The sequence below is a fragment of the Sinohyriopsis cumingii genome, chromosome 19 (assembly GCF_028554795.1).
Source record: "Sinohyriopsis cumingii isolate HCF-2022 chromosome 19, ASM2855479v2, whole genome shotgun sequence".
In the NCBI taxonomy this organism is placed as follows: Eukaryota; Metazoa; Mollusca; class Bivalvia; order Unionida; family Unionidae; genus Sinohyriopsis; species Sinohyriopsis cumingii.
Genome location: NC_142979.1, coordinates 32,247,645 through 32,269,371, shown reverse-complemented (window position 1 = coordinate 32,269,371; position 21,727 = coordinate 32,247,645). Strand labels below are relative to the sequence as shown.

The 21,727-nt window shown below is 39.7% G+C and overlaps 1 protein-coding gene and 1 pseudogene across 3 annotated transcripts in view; one reads left to right on the top strand and one right to left on the bottom strand.

Moving 5' to 3' along the window:
* The window catches only part of LOC149775394 (uncharacterized), a 32,575-nt pseudogene extending 13,057 nt beyond the window's left edge, over positions 1-19,518 (bottom strand). The window contains exons 1-3 of the transcript XR_016416499.1: positions 19,292-19,518; positions 15,598-15,666; positions 13,516-13,695 (exon numbers count right to left, since the gene is read on the bottom strand). The product of XR_016416499.1 is annotated as an uncharacterized LOC149775394 (transcript). The remainder of the gene's footprint in view (positions 1-13,515; positions 13,696-15,597; positions 15,667-19,291) is intronic.
* A 720-nt stretch (positions 19,519-20,238) lies between these two features.
* LOC149775392 (uncharacterized) overlaps positions 20,239-21,727 on the top strand; it is a 213,690-nt gene continuing 212,201 nt past the window's right edge. For both annotated transcript variants that reach the window (XM_089943911.1, XM_089943908.1), the window contains exon 1: positions 20,239-20,446. The gene's annotated coding sequence lies outside the window, so the exon portion shown is untranslated. The remainder of the gene's footprint in view (positions 20,447-21,727) is intronic.

The window sequence follows — 21,727 nt, the reverse complement described above, 5'->3', positions numbered from 1 at the left end:
TACGACGATGCCACTCAAACTCCACACGCTTATTTACTCGTCGATTTGAAACCTACGACTCCCGAGGATTTGCGATTTCGTACCCACTTGTTTCACCACTGGTGCCAAGACGGAGGGCCTGTCCTGTACACGTCTCCGTCCTCGACTTCATTTCACTCCACATAAAAAAATCTATAAAAACCTCAGACCCTTTTTCGTCTGTCTCACTCTCAGTGCGAACATGACGTCCCTTCAGTCGCATCTTCCCGTCAAATTGATTCGTGCCTTGTATGGCATCAGTCGAGAAAAAGATCAACAAACACGAGCTCGTGTCTTAGAAGCTAGTCTCAAAGAAGTCTTACGATGGTTCACGGTGACGGCACGTCAATTACTCCAAGGAATCATTCAGATTCCTCATCAAACCAAACGCTTTTTCGATCGAAACAAAGTCGCTTTGGTCCAACTGGCCGATCCCCGCATTGACACTCAAACCAAAAAACAAATCATTTTGAAACCTGGAGGGAGCGGTACTCTAGGAGGGGTCATCATTCGCTCACTCTTAAGATGGGATCCTAATGCCCCCAAAGTTATACCCAAGACAAAAGTCCAACGAAGCCCCAAGAAGAAAAAGACCAGGTCCCCAAGGAGAACTTCTCCAGTGGCAGGACCCTCCTCTGACCAGACACCACCACCACCCCGGAAAAAGAAAAGAAGCCCCCAGAAAAAGAAAAGTCCACAGAAAACTAGTCGCAAGAGAGGCACTTCGGCCAGGATGCAACCTTACACTCGCAAACCACGACCTGCCACGGCGGTGACTGCGTCTCCGGCAGTTTCACGTTTGTCCACTTCTCCGTTAATGACACCCAGAACTGAAGAGTACTTGGAGACGTTGATCACACCAAAAACTTCTCCTTTGACGACCCCCAAAAGAACTTCCCCAGTGGCAGGACCTTCCAATTTAGTGGCAGTGGCTGCTGCTCACAAAGTACCTTCTCCCAAAATCAAAGTTCAAGAAAGATCGGGCATGTTACAAAGTTTACTGGATTTGTCCAAGCAAGAACTGGCTCGATTTAGTCCGTTACGTACCCCTGCACGACGTGTCATGCCTGTCCTCAAACTAATACGACGTAAAGACAATCAGTGGCGACGCGTTCCAGTATAAAAAAGGCCTGTGGCCAAGTCGGGTATCAGTGTTTTTTGGTGCTCCTGAAGACTCAAAGATGTCACCCTCCAGAAAACCCCAAGGAAAGAAAAGGAAAGGACTGCCACCACGTTTAGCCAAACATGGGGACATGTTATCTGTCCTGTCCAAAGCTTCTCCACCCCTACGAAAAAAACTCATTCAAACAGCCTCCAAAGAGGTCATCGATACCGTGTGCGAATGTTGTTTGAACGTTTTGAAAGGCACGATCCCTTTGTCCAAACACCAGAAACAATGCTTAGGCAAACATCGTCACGTTCTTCGCCAAATGGTTCAAAAGAAAATTCCCATTCGTCAAAAAAAGAAGATGTTAGTGCAACGTGGAGGTATTTTACCTCTCTTGTTAGGCCCCATACTGAAAGGAGTCTTGGGAACCATGTTGGGAGGACTGGTGGGAGCAAGATAAAAGGCCTCGGAAGTTTCAAGATCTCAGAATCGACCGCTGACAACCCCATGGAAGGACGAAAACTAGCTTTAGTACCTTACAAACGATGGATGGAATACCATCGGTGGCAAGAACAACACAGCCCGCATTTACCTCCCAATCCCCATTTGAGCGAGATGTCCCAGTTACAACACGAACTGCAGTCCTTGATGGATCGCCAAGATTTGTCCAAAACAGAAAAATCGCAAAAGTACGGTCAACTCTTGCAACGACTGCAACTCTTTCACCAGAAAGCTTTAGACGAAACAGCTCTACCCACTCTGAAAGATTTTAAGACCTTGATGAAAAGTCCAGCACCATCACCAGTACCAGTACCAGTACCAGTGACCAAGACAGAAAAAGGAAAAGAAGAAGAAGAAGAAGGGTTTCAAACTCCACCAGAAAAAGTACGCAAGTTAACAACACCACCTACCTCCAGAGTTGGATGGATTAAAAAGATGATGACCACCCCTTCTTCCTCACAAGAGAAAAAGAAAGTGAAGACAGAAGTGAAGACAGAAGTGAAACAAGAACCGATATCCCCCGCTCAGACATCCTCCTCCTCTTCAACACCTATTGCCGGTCGCACACGCAAAGCATTGCAATCCAAGAAAATACCCCAAGAGAAAAAGAGTAGCATCCTCCAAGAGTGGGTGCCTTATTAACACACCAACCAACACAAAAAATGGAAAAAGTCTTAGCCAGCATTTACTACGATCCCTCCCATCCTGCAGGTTACGCAGGAGTTCAAAAATTGTATCGTGCTGCCAAAACTCGACTGAAAAGTCTCCGTTTACCTCAAGTGCAACGATGGTTACAAGAACAAGCTACCTACACTTTACACAAACCCATTCGACGCAAGTTTGCCAGAAGTCGCACCCGAGTGGAAGGCATCGATCATCAATGGCAAGCCGATTTAGCCGATGTCTCTCATTTGGCCAGCTACAATCGTGGCTACAAATATTTGTTTTGTGTCATCGATGTCTTTTCCAAATTTGCTTGGGTCGTACCCTTGACTTCCAAATCGAGCAGCGAGTTAGTGCGAGCCCTGCAACGAGTGCTGAAACAAAGCGGTCGTCACCCTCTTCGATGGCAAACGGACAAAGGCACCGAATTTCTGAACCAAGCTTTCCAAAAAGAATTAAAGAAAAGTGACATTCATTTTTTTAACACCGAGAATCCCGAAACCAAAGCCAGCATCGTGGAACGTTTTCAACGCACTTTGAAAGAACGCATGTGGAAATATTTTACGCATCACCACACTCTGAAGTACATCGACATCTTACCGCACCTGGTGAAGCGTACAACCAATCTTACCATCGAAGCATTGGACGTGCCCCGCAAGACGTGACTCCCGACAACGAAGTGTTGGTGTTTGAGCGCCTGTTTGGTACGTCCCCGACGAGGGCTGTCCCCAAGAAAAGTGGAGAGTTGGCCGTAGGAGATTGGGTGCGCATTGGCAAAACCAAACGCACTTTCGACAAAGGTTACTTACCTAACTGGACGACCGAATTGTTTCGCGTCACTGGACGAGTGCATGGCCGTCATCCTGCCGTCTATAAATTGGAAGACATGAACGGAGAAGTGCTCAAAGGAACGTTTTATTTGCCCGAGTTACAACGTGTCGCCAAAAAAGAAGACGACGTGTACGACATCGAAAGCATTCTCGAACACAGAACCCGTAAAGTGGGCAAACGACGTGTCAAAGAAGTCAAAGTACGTTGGAAAGGATATCCACCCAGTTTTGATTCTTGGATCGTCGCTTCGCAAGTCATCGACTATAAAAAGAAGTGATCATCATGCCTTTTCACACAGACGCAGCTACGTCGACCACTCCTCCTTCCCCTAGTTCTTCTGTGCAAGATTTACAAAAACAACCCTTGTGGGTGTGGTGTGGAGAACGTGTGCCTAAAACGCAAATCGTCTTTTTCTGCCAAATCTTCGTGGTGTATTGTGTCATCGGGGCAGCCATCGCCAATTTGAGTTTGCAACAAGGAGACAAACAATTGTGGACCATTTTATTGAGCAGTTGCATCGGTTACCTGCTTCCTAATCCCTCCCTGAAATTCACCTCGAACGGGAACCACGGGAACCTTGTGTCCAGTGCCAGTGCCAGTCACCACTCCAACCACAACCAGAACCCCATTTTGGGCGGAGACACGCCTCTGACGTCCAGTAACCCCTCGGACAGCCACAGAACTCTGGAATTATGAGTCACCAAAACCAATTTTACTTAACCTTACCCAGTGACAGTTCCATGGAGGTGTTTCCCAAGAACACGTTGTGCTGTTACACGGCCAAATTACCTCAAGCCATCCCCTTAGATCACGAAGCCCATTGGGAAGTGGCTTTAGTAGAAATGATTCACCCGACCCAAGTCCTCAATGTCCTTCCCAATCAAAATTTTTTTGATGTGGAAGTTCATGACGAACAATTGCAACAGTGGATGGATAGCAATGTCAAATATGACAAGAAAACCCGTACACAAAAGTACACCACCTATCACTTGTTCATTTCCCCAGGCTATTATTTTAGTGGTCAACATTTGGTCAGCACCATAGCCTCCAGGTTTAATGCCGTGTTTCTGAAAGCTTTGGAGCATGTTAACAAAAGTGTCACCATGGAGTACCACAAAACAGCTCGTCGCTTCTTAATGAAATTTGAACGGAGTAAAATCCTGTCCATTTTATTTTGTCCTGAATTGTATGACATGTTGGGTGGAGACATGAACCTGAGAATGAGCATGATGAAGAAAAGCGAATTACCCATCGTTTACGACAACGAGTCTTTTAGCAAGTTATTTCGTGCCCCGGTAGAACTGAACCAAGGACTGAATTTGATGTTTGTGTACTCCGATGTGGTGGAGTATCACGTGGTGGGACACACCTCCGTACCGTTACTGCGTGTCATTCCTTTCAAAGTGGATTCTGCCACGAACACTGACGAGGAAGGTGGAAACACTTACCACGTCCACCGCGAATTTGTCCATCCTCACTATTTGCCTGTCAGTAAGTCGTATTTGGACACGGTCAACATTACTATAAAAGGAGATTTGGGACAAAATATTACATTCACCAAAGGAAAAGTCACGGTGAAACTCCATTTTCGAAAACGGTTTTCTCACGATTCGTAAGTCATGTATCCAGTGTACCGAGGGGTTGCTCGACAGCGAGGACACGGCTTAGGAGATATGTTAAAATCGGCCTTTCGTTCGGTGGCCCCGGTGTTGAAACCGATGGTGACACGCGGATTGCACGCCTTGAAAGATGCGGCACTGACGCAAGGCAAAGAATTTCTCCAAAATGTCATCATCGACAAACAAAACCCTAAAGAAGCCTTCATGAGGGCAGGCAAAAATGTCTTGCTGCAAACGGGCAAAGACATTTTAGGCCAACGAGAAACACCTATAAATGCCCTGCACGCTACCGAGTCAGGCATTCAGCAAGGACAAGGCAGAAAGAGACGACGAAGAAAACACCCTTTCACCAGACTTCAAGCGAGAAAGGCCAAGAAAAGAAGAACCGTTCGAGACTTAGACGTTTTCGATTATTGAGAAAAGAGACAAAAAATGATGCACCGAGAATCTTGCGCTTGTTCCAAGACGGAACTGGATCTGTTTGCCATGCCCCCCACGATGATGACGATGCAAGAATCCCAGTGGGTGGAATTTCACCCCGTCTCCTCACTGACCGATTCCGCTCCCATCGAGTTTGAAATCAAAGGACAGCCCGAAGATTACATCGATCTGAATAGCAGTTACTTGTACCTGAAAGTCAAAATTCTAGATAAGACTGGAGGTGCTATAGACGATGAAGCAGTAGCTCCCGTCAACAATTTCATGCATTCCTTGTTCAGTGGAGTGGACTTGTACTTGAATAACAAACTGGTCAGTAGCAGCATGGATACTTACCCTTATCGTGCCTACCTGGAAAATCTCTTGACGTACGGAATAGATGCCAAGAACACTCATCTCAATGCCTGTGTGGTATGGAAAGCTGACGAACCTACCAAGTTTGAAATATTGGAAACTGATGAAAAGAAAGACAACAATGATGGATTTGTAGAACGAAGAAAGAGAATCACGGGAGCCGACACAAGTTTAGAACTGATGGATCGTTTGCATTTGGACATGTGGTTGCAAGAAAAGTATTTGCTGAACGGGGTGGATGTCCGCCTGAGACTGAATCGTAGCAGTGCCGCTTTCCATTTGATGGCTGATAGTGACGGTTACAAAACCAAAATCCTAGAAGCCAGACTCTACGTACGCCGTGTGGAAGTGTTACCTAAAGTGGGAAACGACATCAGTCAGACGTTGAGCAGAACGACTGCCAAGTATCCCATACGACGCGTGGAAGTGAAAACCTTCACCATTCCCAAGGGACAGCGATCCATGATCGAAGATCATCTGTTCCAAGGACAGTTACCCAAGCGTTTGATCGTTGGTATCGTCGAGAATACAGCCTTCAACGGAGCTGCCGAAAAAAATCCTTTCTACTTTCAACACTTTGGCGTGTCCAAAATCGAAGTCAGTCGCGATGGCAAGACCTTGTGTACCCGACCTTTCGAACCTGACTTTACCAAGAAGAATTACTTGAGATCGTACTTGTCCCTGTACGAAGCCACCGGACAGTTAGGAACCAATACCAGTCACGGTATTACGTACGAGGATTATGCAGGAGGCTACGCTTTGTGGGCTTTCGATTTCACTCCAGACCAAGGCAGCGACGAGGGACATTTCCACCCTATAAAATCCGGCCAGATTCGTGTGGAAATTCAGTTTAAAGACCGAGACCCTGATGAAACGGTGAACGTCATCCTGTATGCAGAATTCGATAATACCATAGAAATCAACAGTTTGAGAGAAGTCATCCTAGATTACTAGAAACCATGGAAGACTGTTATCCCTCTTTACCTAGTGGAGAAACTTTAAAGATGGAATGTGAGGAGACTGTGGAAAAAATGTTGTGTTTTGAAAAAAATTGTTTGATGTTATGATGTTGGATTATTGTTAAAAATGTTAGAGTTGTTGTTTAGTGTTAAGTGATTTTTGAATAAAAAATGTTGTGTTTTGAAAAAAATTGTTTGATGTTATCATGTTGGATTATTGTTAAAAATGTTAGAGTTGTTGTTTAGTGTTAAGTGATTTTTGAATAAAAAATGTTGTGTTTTGAAAAAAATGCCTTTTTGGTTTGTTTAGCTATAAGAATGTTGGATTGATGCTCTTTCATTTCTTACTATCCCTCGCATGACACTCACTGAACGTTGCGGCTCGAAAACCGTGTGGGGGATGTTTTCCTTCACGTCCGCGCTTTGACTTTAAGAACCGGGGTTGTTTCCAGTCTAACCATCCATTGTCGACTCATCCTCCTAAGAAGATGTGTTCCAAACTAGCTAAACTCAACGAAGCCTACGTGAATTTGCATAGGGTCAGACACAGTCTGATACCGAAGCCAGAAGAAATAGAGAATGTGAGAATGTTAAAAATCACTGAAGACCTGATAGAAGAGCTCTTCAGAGAAGAAATGAACAGGGAGAAAGAAGAATGGACGGAGAAGTACAGACTTCAGAGACAGCAGCAACAACAACAACAGCAGCAGCAACCTGAAGCTGACAGAGGCTTTGTCGATTGTCGTATCGACACCAAAGAGTTCTTCTTCTCTTTTCGAAGAAGCAGACCTATCGCCAGAAAGTCTATCCTCAGAGGACATCGCATTCTTAGAAACTAAAAAAGAATGCCATAGCAAACAAAAAACAGCCCTTTTCAGGGCTACCCAATACTCTAGAAAAGAAATAACAATCCATTTGCCAATGTGTGTAGGTAGAGTAGTGTGAAAATAAACACTAACTCTTTTTTAAAAAAATGTGAGGGTATGTGTTTGTGTGTTTGTGTTTGTAAGTGGTTAAGTAAGTTGGTATGGATAGTAGATTAAAATGAAGTCTTTTTTTGGTGTTTGAGGTGTAAATTTGGGGTTAGATTGGATTGCTTTGAGTATGTGGATAGTCTATTGAAGTGATTTATAAAAATTTTTTAAAATAGTGATGGGTAGCATAAAAAGTGAGTGAGTGTTTCTTTTAGGTCCGCGCGTTGTTGTTTTTTGGTCATGATGTAGGTAAGATCAATTTTATGTTTTTAGGGGGATGTTTTCCATCACGTCCGCGCTTTCACTATAAATTGAAACTCGCTGGGCAGTCTAGCTACCCTTGTTGATTGTTCAACACAAGAATGAATAGCAGAATAAGCAAACTTCTTGAACTCCAGATACATCTGGAATATGTCAGGCGCCTGTTAAATGAACTGGCCGCGGAGGCTATAGTAGAAGAGGAAAGAATGAAGAACGAAGAGGAGGAGAGAAGACAGAGGGAAGAGGAGGAAAAGAAACTAGAAGAGAGGATGTCGTACAATATTCCCGAGACAGAGGATTGGGGTGTTGAAGCGAATCATCCTCCCTCTGCGCTCCCCAGAAGAAAGGTGAAAGGAGACTGGGGAAGAAGATGCGTGTGTGGTGCCAGGCCAGGAAGGTGCAACCATTAGATAGGTGCATCTGGAGTTCAAAAAAAAACAGCCCTTTTAAGGGCTACCCAATACTCTAGAAAAGAAATAACGATCGATTTGCCAATGTGTGTGTGTGTGTGTGTGTGTGTGTAGGTAGAGTAGTGTGATTATAAACACTAACTCTTTTTTCATAGTGCGAGGGTATGTGTTTGTGTGTTTGTGTTTGTAACTGCTCACGTACGATTGTGTGGATAGTAGATCATGGATTTTGTTTATTGTTTCTTAGCGTATGTGGAGAGTATAGTTTGGGTTTTGTAACCGCTCACGTACGATTGTGTGGATAGTAGATTATGGATTTTGTTTATTGTTTCTTAGCGTATGTGTTTGTGTGTTTGTGTTTGTGTTTGTACCCGCTCACGTACGATTGTGTGGATAGTAGATTATGGGTTTGTTTATTGTTTCTTAGCGTATGTGGAGAGTATAGTTTGGGTTTTGTAACCGCTCACGTATGATTGTGTGGATAGTAGATTATGGATTTTGTTTATTGTTTCTTAGCGTATGTGTTTGTGTGTTTGTGTTTGTGTGTTTGTGTTTGTACCCGCTCACGTACGATTGTGTGGATAGTAGATTATGGGTTTGTTTATTGTTTCTTAGCGTATGTGGAGAGTATAGTTTGGGTTTTGTAACCGCTCACGTACGATTGTGTGGATAGTAGATTATGGATTTTGTTTATTGTTTCTTAGCGTATGTGTTTGTGTGTTTGTGTTTGTGTGTTTGTGTTTGTGTGTTTGTGTTTGTACCCGCTCATTGAGTCATCCACCCTTGTGTCTTCCATGATGTTTAGGACGGACATGCTCATGTATGTCCGATCCAAGTGGACCGTTGTCCACAGGACAAACACCAGCCTGTGGATACGTAGGATCTACGTTGAAAGACAAGGATGCCTGAAAAGAGTGCTGATTTACGGACCAACAGTGAGACGTAGCCTAAGGACAAGAAGAAGACCAATGCGGTACCATTTATGTTAATGAATACATTAACATAAACCCAAAGGCCCTTTTCAGGGCCAGCCATATTTCTCGAAAAGAGATAGCCTTTCCATTGCCTACCCCTTTTTAAAAAAAAATTTTAAAAAAAAAAATCCCATATTCAATTTCCCTTTGTCCCTAAACAACCCCCAAACTCTATTCCCCATGTTAAATTCCCCTTGTACGTATATCGGCCCACAATTTTTTTCCCATGTTAATTCCCCTTGTACGTATATTAACCCAAGATTTTTCGCCATGTTAAATTTCCATTGTACGTATATTCGCCCAGGGGTCTCCGTAATGCTAATTTCCATTGTACGTATAGTGGCCCACTTAACTACTGATAAGAAAAATATTCCATACGACGACTGGAATACAAGCACATAAAAAAGCTCAGGAAACAAGAATTGTGAAGACACCACCTACACAAGTCCTACACAAACTTCTGGTCTTAGTCTTTGAACTCATTAACTTTGAGTTCTACTTCACAAACTGTCTCCCGTTAAACGGAATAGCCTTGCAATAGCCGTGGGAGGGGAGTGAGATAAGATGGCTTCCCTATATGCAAATATTTGCATGGCCGAAACAAATCCAGTTCCTTTCTGTAAGCTATAATGCATACAGTTTGTTACATTGTACTGATTATATGGGATTGAAATGGCAACATGGGAAAGACAAGCTAGATGATCTAAAATCGTTGTAAACACGTACCATGCAAACTTTTCCAAACTGACTGCCAAACATTAATACCTTCTTCCATCCATTTGCCAGTCAAGGCACTGCTTCCGAATCATCCGCTACAGCGATGCACTTAGAACCATGAGAATATGCATTTTATACGTAACTTTTGATGAGAGGTACACAGAACTGTCTGAAGATCTGACAAAACTGGCTACAACAAACATCTAATAGCGAAAGCAAATCAAAGATCAAAACTAACAAGCCTTGCAGCCAAGTAAAACATAGAGGTAAACTTGAGGAACGAATATCCTTCCTCGTGTTCCACCTCGTAAAATATAGAGGTAAAAATGAGGAACTAATATCCTTAATCCTCGCGTTCCACCTAGTAAAATATAGAGGTAAAAATTATGAACTAATATCCTTCCTTCTTGCGTTCCATTCATTTAGCACTCTGATAGGTTTCATTATTCAAGCACACTGGACAACCGTTGTATTCAGTTAACCGCTTAAAAAGATGGTTTCACACAAACCAGTTCAAACATTCTGTCGACCACAAAATTGAAAAGACTTTCTAATCAGGGCAAAGTTAATGCCACTCTAAAATTAAACTACAGCTGGGAAATTAAAGCCTTCAGGAGACAAAAGATGCGAGCTAACACGAAGTAAACAATCTCATTTTCAAGCACAGTCACGAGTGAAAAGTTTAACATTCAAAGCCAGATTATAGCTTGCAAACTAAAAAAAAAATACGTCATAAGTTAAAAAGGATAGAAAAATCCCAGTGACATAACATTTCTCTTTCCCCGGCCACAATTTTAATGACGTACACGGAAATAGGAAATTCATGAAGCTTGTTAGAACAGTCGTTTGCGAATTCTCACACTCAGCAGATTAAATCAAGAAGAATCTAACAAGAAATATTGTACAAAGCTACTCAAGTCACATTTTCCAGTGATTAATACGCTCTCTCAAGCCCTTAATCTCAGCTTCCAGCTTTCTATACGAACTTTATTATAAACTTATTTCATTGCAAACATGTTTGGACTTTGATTTTACTTTATTTTACTCATTTAATTGGTCCCATCATTTATATTATTAATTTAGAATAAACCTTTTCATAATTTGAAGAGATCGGTTCACATTAACCTCTTCCGACCTACATGATTGCGGGATAAATTAGATTCCTTTGTACAAACCACTTTAAGTTTCGCGAGTGCTCACGAAACATGCATCGAAATAAAATAGTGACATTAAGCACTGTTTCGTTTCCTTTTTTTTTTTTTTTTTTTTTTGCATACTTTGGCGAATATACACATCCGAATATCATGTAGATTCTGTAAATTAATTAAGTTTTCGCGCCTTGTACTTTTTTTGATTATGCATTCGTGCCATGTACCTTTGTGACCTGGAGATACAGAAAAGAGCTTGTTCTGATTACATACCAATTTTACACAAACACACACAGAAATATATATAGATCTTTAGTATGCTTGTAGTAATATGCTAGTAGTAATTCTGATAACAAACGTCATATTGATTTCCTGTCTAAAAGTTGTGTTTCCTGTTTCCTGCTGTCAGCGGCCAGGTGTTAAGCAGTAATGGTTTCTCCAAGCTTTCAGCGGTCAGTGGAGTGCATCAATAGTGATTACTCTTCGCATGCAAATTAGATTTTTGTTTGACGATGAAAGCAATGTTTAGATAAAGGAATAGCATATGAATTGATTATTATCATCTCGCTTGTACCCACCGTACTCTAGTCACACTGTCAATGTAATTTAAATATGTCAAATTCGAATGTGATGCGGTTTTTATCATTAGGGAAGTAGAAGCAAATTTTGAGCTGGATGCTGAGAGAAGCAGACATACGGTGGCAACAGAAACTAGTTAATATGGCATGCATGGGACGGAAGGGTCAATCTTTGAAGAGAGGCACAAATTCAACACATCTCGCCAGGTTCTTGTGTCATTCGATGTTCACAAACCTTGGCTGTAAGGGTAGACAAGGTTTTGGTTGATGTTTTAGAAACAGTAGTCACATTATTGACTAACCACTTGATTTTTGGGTAAGGTTCTACAGGGAGGTATGGAATTTGTTCAAAACATTTTCAGACCCTTACATCACATGGACCGCTCCGGTGGTCTAGTGGTTAGAGCGTTCGCCTAGGATACGGGAGGTCATGGGTTCGATCCCCGGCCGAGTCATACCAAAGACTTACAAATATGGTACTAACAGCTGCCTCGCTTGGCGCTTAGCATTAAGAGATTAGTGTTAGGACTGGGTGGCCTGGTGTCATGATAATGTGACTGGATGGGACATCATGCTACATGTCTGCGGCATGATGCCCCAGTGCTAGACATCACTTTAAACTGCCACACTGCAGACATCGTAGCGATATGACTGAAAAATGATTAAAACTACGTTAAAAAATCAAAATCACATCACATCAAGTTAGATAGAAAAATATCCTTGTTTAGACTGATACAAAATTGAAGCTACTATATCCATTACATTAGGTTAAAAAAAATCACACACACACACACACACATATATATATATGTCAGTCTCATCCACCGTCCCAAAAATTAAAATGCGGTCCTTTTAGCTTCTTTTTATTCAATGTTCATCAAGGGCTTTTTACACAAGCATACCTTTTTGATCTAGCAAAGCTGAGCAACTGGTTAACCCAGTTGTCGTTTCGAAGAGTGAATAACAAGTTCCTAACTTTATTATCTAAACCCGTCCAATAGAGCTTGCCTTCTGTTTCACAATCATATATGGTCTGTCCATTGTTAGGCTACCGTAATCTTCTGTAGGACTTAATTTTGGGTAAGAGCGGCATGTACATGCATTTTATGAATATTGCACTCAATTAAGTCTCTTTTTAATAATAATAATAATAATAATAATAATAATAATTGTTCAAACCACAGGTCTGAAAGGTGTACCTGCATACAATCGTCACCAGTGGCGCATCGAGAAATTGAAGAGTTAATGAGTGAATGGAAGCATGCTAACTTGTTAAATACCTGTGACCTTTAAATATGCATGATGGTCATACTAATTGTTTTCAGCCACCTTGTCAAAGGCAAATATTCAAAACAAGCTGTTTATTGCTATCAAACATAAACGTAAAAAAGAGGGGTTGTGGTAGTGTTGGTTATGTGTAAAAGTTAGATCAAAAGGAATCAACCGGGATATCATCATTAAAATCAGTCAAGCATGATTTAAAAAAAAAACAACCAACAATTGCTTTGAGTTTATTTGCATCTTTAATGTGGGAAAGTATTCTCATTTTTCCGCAATCTATCGTAGCACGAAGAAAATTGCCCCCACTCCAACCATACCAAAATTTCAGCGAGACCAAATCGACTAGCGGTACCAAAACTTGTATATGTTACACTACTATATTTTGGTAAAATTATTTTCTTAAGCACAAATGTCTGGGACTAATATACACGCCCACTATTCTAGTGCCTTCCGCTCTGTGTTATTTCGAAAGTGAAGCCCAATTTTTCAGTGACCTGATCTATGATAGATAGATAGATAGATAGAGATAGATAGATAGAGAGATAGATAGATGGATAGACTGCTCATTGCTAAAGAATTTTTTTTAAAACGTTGATCTATGAGAAATAGATTTCAAATAGATGCAAATATATTTAAATGCCGAGTTTCATGTACGGTAATAGTTTTCAAGAGATGTAATACCTGTAATAATCCAGGCTATGTTGAATTACAACGCGATCACACCACAAGCGCTGGCGATAAGGTTAGATTCTTCATTATTCCTGTTGGCGCTTCCTCCATATAAAACGGGAGCCACTCCGCTTACGATCAGGAAGATGGGGATCATGGACTGCAGACTGCAGTCATGAAGGTAGATAGCTCCTGAAAAATAAGTAGAAATGAAAGTATTTTGTGGGGTTGTGGGTGAGAGCACAGAGCGTTTCAAATTTATATTGTACATAATGACAGGGAAGACTTATTCGTGCTGGAAGTAAAACTCGAATTCGAGAACACCTTTTCTACAACCCAGTCTCAGAACAAGTAAGATATATCTAACCGACACTGGGGCATTATGTTTTAAGTCTTTGCTGTGAGGAGGCTGGGATTCTCAACTAGTGGGTTGAATCTCCAATCCCTCATGTGCTTACGTGTCGTTATTCAATCAATCCTTTTTGGCATTGTAACTACTCTATGATCGTAAACTAAGTAACAGAATTAGAAAAACCAACAAGTGTTGTGAAACTTAAACAGAACTTATTTATCGTTTATAAAATGAAAATAAAAGAGGAACTAACATTATCCTGAACTGAATCCACAACAAACCTAAAAAGTTATATTCAAGTGCAAAAGAATCGAACATTCCGAATTAATTTCAGATTCTCGTCTGCACTGGTCTGCCAGCAGTCCTGGTGTATCAAATTGGTATTTTCCATAACGCCATCGAATAATTCTCAATAGTCGAAGAATAATATTTTAGTTCAATGAGCACTTTGTAGCTCCAATGAATAATCCAAACAAATGTTTGACTGATGTTACAACCAGAATATAAGAAACAAGACGGACTCAAATTGTCCAACTGCATGCACTTATATACAAGCAAATGGGTTGAAAACGCATTTTGCTACTACTAGCTACATCCCTTTTTGCAAATATCCAACGTCGTAAAAGCACCCACCTGATCAAATCCATACACTGGGAAAAAACTTAGTTTTTCTAACGACCCACCTGACCTCACCATCCAATTAGAAATTTCCCCAAACATGTCAACAGGTTTTATTGTTAGAAACTTTACAACATCTATTTATAGACTATTTGCAATATGCAGGCAATGTAATATCTTACACTAGAATCTATACATGTGTACAGTACTGACTATGTAATATGTTCTTTATATGTAATCACTACAATTTAGTGTCATGAAAAAATTTAACATGATGAAGATACAGATATGTACCAGATATGTGGGTCGGTGGATCTTCCCTGGGTTTTCCAGGATTCTTCCTCCACCAGTTATACTGGCCGCCATGTATAGCCTATCTTGTGCTGAAAAATGGCGTTAAACCCTAGAGCAACAACAACAACAACAACATGTACGGCCATCTTGACTGGATACTTATGATAACACCCATCTTGTTCGTCGCAGAGAGAGAGAGAGAGAGAGAGCAATGTTCATTTCTGGAAGCCCAACGAGTTATTTCCTTTGTACATCGAGCCTTTTCCTTTGACTGTGTTCCATCCTTTCTTTAGGGATGAGTGGTTAAAGCTCTGATGCTGAAAGCTAAGTGATGGGTACGGTACGGATTCAATTCTCGCTTCGAATGAATTTAATCTCTGTAGTCGGTTCTTACCAGGATTTCCCGTGTTCTTCCTTCACCAGTTATACTGACCGCCATGTTTAGACTTTCTTGCGCCGAGAAATTGCATTAAAACCCCGAATAATGCATAACTAGTTTAACCAAGCTTAAGCGATTTTGACTCGCACGGAGTCTTTGTCTAAGGCAATTGGAAGACAGGGACTAACAATTAATTCAAGAGTAAGCATTTCATTTTCAAAGATTTACATGACTATGCCTAGTGGAAGTATTGCTGTCTGTGAAAGCTTTGTATATCGCGCGCATGTGGGCTCAACTCTGAGTAGTGTGTGTGTGTGTGTGTGTGTGTGTGTGTGTGTGTGTGTGTGTGTATCATTCATGCAATGTACAACATTTCAGTGTATACCTTGTTTAAAAATCCTTATTGGAAATCAGGAAAAGATCAGAGCCATCAATATAATTTCCCACTTACCCATAGTAATCTTTGCAATTCCAAGTCCTGCAAGTGCCGTTACGATGATAACACACAAGCAACAGAAAGCTGAAACATCAGAACATATAATATCAGACAATTATATTGGCTGTTATTAATCGATATATATATATATATATATATATATATATATATATATATATATATATATATATATATATATATATATATATATATATATATATATATATATATATATATATATATATATATCTTACACACTACACAAATATCACTACAATTATTTTGATATCATTTTAATTGTTGATCTCATAGTCATAGTATGTTTAATTTTTGTAAGATATTCTGTTGATATAGTTTAGGGAAAATAACTTGCAAATAATGTCAACTAAATAACACGTTTTAAGTACATGAACGTTTGCTATATATCATGTTTGTGTCCATCAGATTCGGTTTTGCGCTTTGCTGGGTAGTTTTAAATCTAAACAAACACTGTTTGCCACATATCTATCTCTTTCTTTATATATATATATATATATATATATATATATATATATATATATATATATATATATATATATATATATATATATATATATATATATATATATATAAGGACTGTGTTGCATCTGTCAATCAAGAATTGCATATGAGAGATTCCAATCGACTTTGAAAAATCCAATTGCCAGTTGTGTAAACCCTTATATAACTGTATAGCCTGAAAAACTTGTCCAACTGTGAATAGGTAAATATTTTAAATTACATACACAAGACAAGCCCTTTATAATCTCCACATCTGTCACTAAATGAATATCATAACTTTTAAAGAAACATATAAATATTAAAATTTAGGCTGGGCATTCTAATTTGTTTTCACAATTCATTGATATAACATGTTTAGCGACGTCATAATTTAATGAGAACAAACAAGTGCGACGTCATTTTACGTTGCGATGATCCTGATTGTGATGACTACTTGACTGACGTTAAAATTACCTACACTTCAGACGAGATGAAGGCCTTGGATATTGAATGCATACATCCGGTTTACATCCGGTTGGGTGAAGATAATTGCCGTCAGCTCAAGAATGACACCATGTTGTTCGTGGAGCCTATTTATTTGAGCATTGTAAGTATATAATTGAATTTTGTCTCAGTTTTATGCATTATTTTAATGACGAAGATTGCCCACGAATACACTTCGTAGATATGAGCATCTAAGAAGTGCTAACATAGGTCCAAGAGCTCTTCCCCGATCCTAAACTCTACCCACACTCTAACCACTCCAAAACCGTAAGATTTTGTACAAAATGTGTGATGTTCTTCTTTAATATAAGGAAGTCACGGTAGCTCGGAAAGTAGAGCGTTTGAATTGTGTTTCAATGGTCGCGGGATTAATAATTGCCAAATCCAGCCTGCATCAGCTGCCTCGATCTGTCATTGGGAATGGCATTTGTCCCCATTTCATCCATAATATATAGCAAATAGTGTTTAAAAAAAAGTCCAGTTAAAACCCAAAATAACTAAAGGAAACAAAATGTTAACACCAAAGTGACATATTGATTACCAATTCGCTTTTGCTTGTATGTTCTAAAGTTTGTTAACACGAACATAAATAACAATGGTAATATAAATCTATAATCATTATCATAAATAGTCGTCATCGGCACTGTTATCATCACCGTCATCATTAAAGTTATTATAATCATCATTCAGAATTTGTACTCTCTGCTCCGCGCAAGGTCTTTTGTGCTTCCACATTAAAATATTGAAAAATAACTGATCTTTCTTTCTTCTAACATACTTCGTTCGTTCGCAAAGACTTACAGAGAAGTCAAGAACAGGTGCATAAGATTCGGCCTTATTGTTGCTTCTAGCACCACCGAAGAAAATAGAGTACCGTCATATTGCTGAGGCCGACTTCACAGTATCTCAAATGAAGAAAAAATGAAGATGAAGCAATAGCCGGTGGAACACCAACGCCACAGTCCACGAGAACCAGTAAAATAGAGGCTACAAATTGTCTGGTAGAAACACAGGAATGTTTAACACAAGGGCATTGCATCATTCCTGTCTGGCAAAAACACAGATCTGGTAGAGCGTCTGCTTCGAAACGTAAGGTAGTTCGATATATAGATCCTACACAAGAAATACTTCAGTTCATCAAAGACACATGTCACCATGAAGCTAAACAACTCAGGTCTATTCAGACCAATTGGCAGATTGCTCATTGATCTCAAAGCCAGGGAATACAATGGAAGGGTGTCGAGGAGTAAGCGTACCGACTTCATGGTTTGCAGATCTCGTTTGTGATCAAAATTAATCCACGTATTTGTGCGTTCTCTTACGGCACCACAACGTGTGCATATTGTGGAACTGGAACACTTTATAAAAATATGCTCATACATTGAGAGTCTAGATTTTGTAAAATTGAACTTGTAACAACATCACACCTTATGAGAAATGACGATGGCATAGTTAGGTGTGTGTGTGTGTGTTGGATTTTTAAAGTAGCTTTGACGATTTTCCAGTCATATCGCCGCGATGACTGCAGTGTGGCAGTTGATAGTGATGTCTAGATCTGGGGCATCATGCCGCAGACAAGTAGCATGATATCCCACTCAGGCACATTATCCTGACACCAGACCGACCAGTCCTATCAATAACTTCTCAATGCTGAGTGCCAAGCGAGGCAGCTGTTAGTACAATTTTTATGTCTTTGGCATGACTTTGCCGTAGTTCGAACCCGCGACCTCCCGCATCCGAGGCGGAAGCTCTAAACACTAGTTCACCGGAGCGGTCCATGTTAGGTTTAGAAAGTAAAATGCAAGTTGTTTGCAATTTGCATGAAGCTTGCAGACTTTTTCGTACGGAATAGAACATCTATTCACTTAGAGAGGATCCATAAGTGCAAAACGATTGAGCAAGATGCTTTAGGTAGCCCCCACTGTCGTCACTGATGGGAGTATTACAAAGTTATTATGTACACAATTACATTGCTTCTCTATAGACGAAACATTTGCACCAATGATTGAACGTTATAGTCAGGACTTTATTTCAGAATTTGAAATATTTTTTTATAATAACTTGCACTTTGCTTCTCATGCATTTCACAATCTAGCGATTGGAAAATGCTACCCTATTTATAACCGACCCAAGCACATCACGTGACACAATTCAACCAATCGCCAAACGTGTGGCACACGATATATTTTGAAGACATAATACATAGCTGTAAATATATTTTGAAATTTGAATACATAATACATAACTGTTGATATTCATGCATCGTAGGCCATGTTCATAGAATGAATAAGAGGAGTTTATAATAGTATATGTGCAGGATCTGCATATAACTGAAGCAATTCGCGTAGAACATGGCAAGTTCACTTAGTGGGGACAATCGTTCTTGTCGCATCTAAGCACGAATTGATGTACATTTCCAACAGTATTGCAGTTTTATTGTAACAAAATCATGGCATTAATTTTATATAAATTATGTACAATAATATTATGAAAATATAATATGTGTTGCCTGTAGGCAAAAGTGATATAATCTGAAACATTTACAGCACTATTCCAAGTGGTTAGAGCGTCCGCCTCGGATGCGCGAGGTCACAGGTTCGAACACCGGCCGAGTCATAAATTTCATTCTCTTTCAGATATAAAGGAATTCTATGCGAATCGGAACCTTTTTAAAGTAAATACTCACCTGCGGTCCCACAATAAGTCAGACATTCAGAGGCGGTCGCCTTTCCTGTCCCTTCTCCTAATGCCTCGCGTGCCCCTTTTCCGTGACCCATTTTGATGTAAAATTGTCCTATCGTCTAATACCTCTTACCGCATGCTGTCGAGAATAAAGTGAATTTTGGCTTGAACAATCTAGGGAAAGTGTCAATTCCGGTCCATGTAATGTCTCCCACATGCGTTTAATGGACGCAGTAGTATACTTATTATGATGTGAGTGTTTACTAAAAATTGGAACACCTCGAAACTTGGCTTTGTGTCAAATTGAGAAGGAAAACAAACCACTTGAGGTTTGCCGAAAAAAATATGAAAATATTTGCCAATTTGGCCGAGTTATACGTAAGACATAAAAATGGCACTAACAGCTGCCTTTGCTTGGCGCACAACATTAAGAAACTAGAGTTAGGACTAGTTGGCCTGGTGTCAGAATTATGCGACTGGTTGGGACATCATGCTACATGTATGCGGCATGATGGCCCAGCGCTAGACATCACTATAAACTGTCACACCGCAGACATCGCAGCCATATGACTGAACAACTGTTAAAGCTACGTTGAAAATCCAAATCTCTCTCTCTCTCTCTCTCTCTCTCTTTAAAGTGATCACATTGTCTTCGTGAAAATATTAATCACCCAACAGCCCATATAAGAATATTGCCACGGTACTGTTTTGCTTTGATGCTGATGCAAACTCATTTCTTTGTAACAAACCTGTTCATGAACAATGAAAGAGAAAATTAAGATAACTGTCTGAAATTATTCACTTTGAAAAGAGTACATGACTGAATTTGCACCATGTTCCATTCTATCTATGAGGTAAGTACTGTCGGGAGCGTAGCTTTTTGCTAACAGTATAATCATCGAGAACACATTTTGCAACTTTTGGTATACATGTACAACTGATGATTAAGGAAATATACAAAACAGGAGAGATTAAATCGTCTTTATGAGGAAGTTAAAGTTTATTCTTACTTAAACGTTGATAAATTTATTGTAATTCATGGAATCATTTTAGTCTTAGGGTACTGCGTCACCCGGCATTCTGGAATACATCCCGTCTTACTGAAGTTTCTTGATACATGTACATTTTCAAAATTTGAGCGGAAACCAAGACAAAACAGGTAAATAATCTTATCACGTAATCAGAATCATTGTGGAAATTTCATATTTTCTGATTTAATTAAGAAAGCCTAATGTTTCCCCTCAATATTCCTAATGAACAGAACTGACATTAGGCAGAATGATAGTTTATAATCACGTTTAAAGGAAATAGTTTCGTGTTCCAATTTTTTGTAAACATAAATGGCTAAAATGATAATAATAATGATAATAATAATAATAATAATAATGACTAAGATAATGATGAATACAATAATCTTTGTTTTGATGACCACTGTCACTATTGTCATCATCTTCGTCGTCGGTATCATGATTATTGTTATCATCATAATCTTCGTCATCATCGTCATCCACAACATGTACACCTGTGAAAGGATTAGTCCTTCTACTCTCTATGAAGATGATCATATACGAACTCAGTTGAAGAAATTTACCCATTTTTGTACTGATATATTTTCTGTGATATGACTCTTCTCTTGGCACTTGATAATGCGTCGTTTGCATTATAACATCTAACAGTTTTGAAATTATTTGTCTAATGGGCTAAATTGTGATCTATCTTTCTACACATACATACATACATACATACATACATACATACGCACGCACGCACACACACACAAATACATACATACATACATACATACATACATACATACACGAAAATCGTTTCATTATTTATTTGCCCTCATGTTATTTATGCGTGTACGTAATAGTACAATAGTTTACTATTTATAAGTAACCCACGGAGAGGGAACAATAATTATATATCTCTTGCACTGGATTAATAAATGCACAGTATATATTTCCAAGTTCTGTAATTGCCACGAGGCAATTAAAGCATAAATAAAATCACACACAGACGCACAGTTGGTGGTATCGCAATATCCCTGACGCATTTTTCAAAAAGGCGTTAGATAAATAAAAGACAGCACTATGGCTGTATATTGGTGGGGAAGGTGAAATCACAACATTAGTGCATTATTTTTAGATCACGATATTAATGCATTATGTTTTGATGAAACAATGTCAAGATTTGATTAATCAAACATTAATGTATCATATTCAGCTGAACAAAACGTCTCCTAGAGGAACTTTTCTTTTCTGAGCTAAAATCTTTGTTGCCATTTCGTTGAGAACAACATCGAGTAGGCGAAACGAGAAACGGAAAATGTATTCTAAAGTTAAACATGCATTGTAACTTCTTGTTATCTATTACATGCACACAATCTAACCTGCATTTTGAAATACTATCGTAATTTGCATGAGAGTCACTCCTGAAG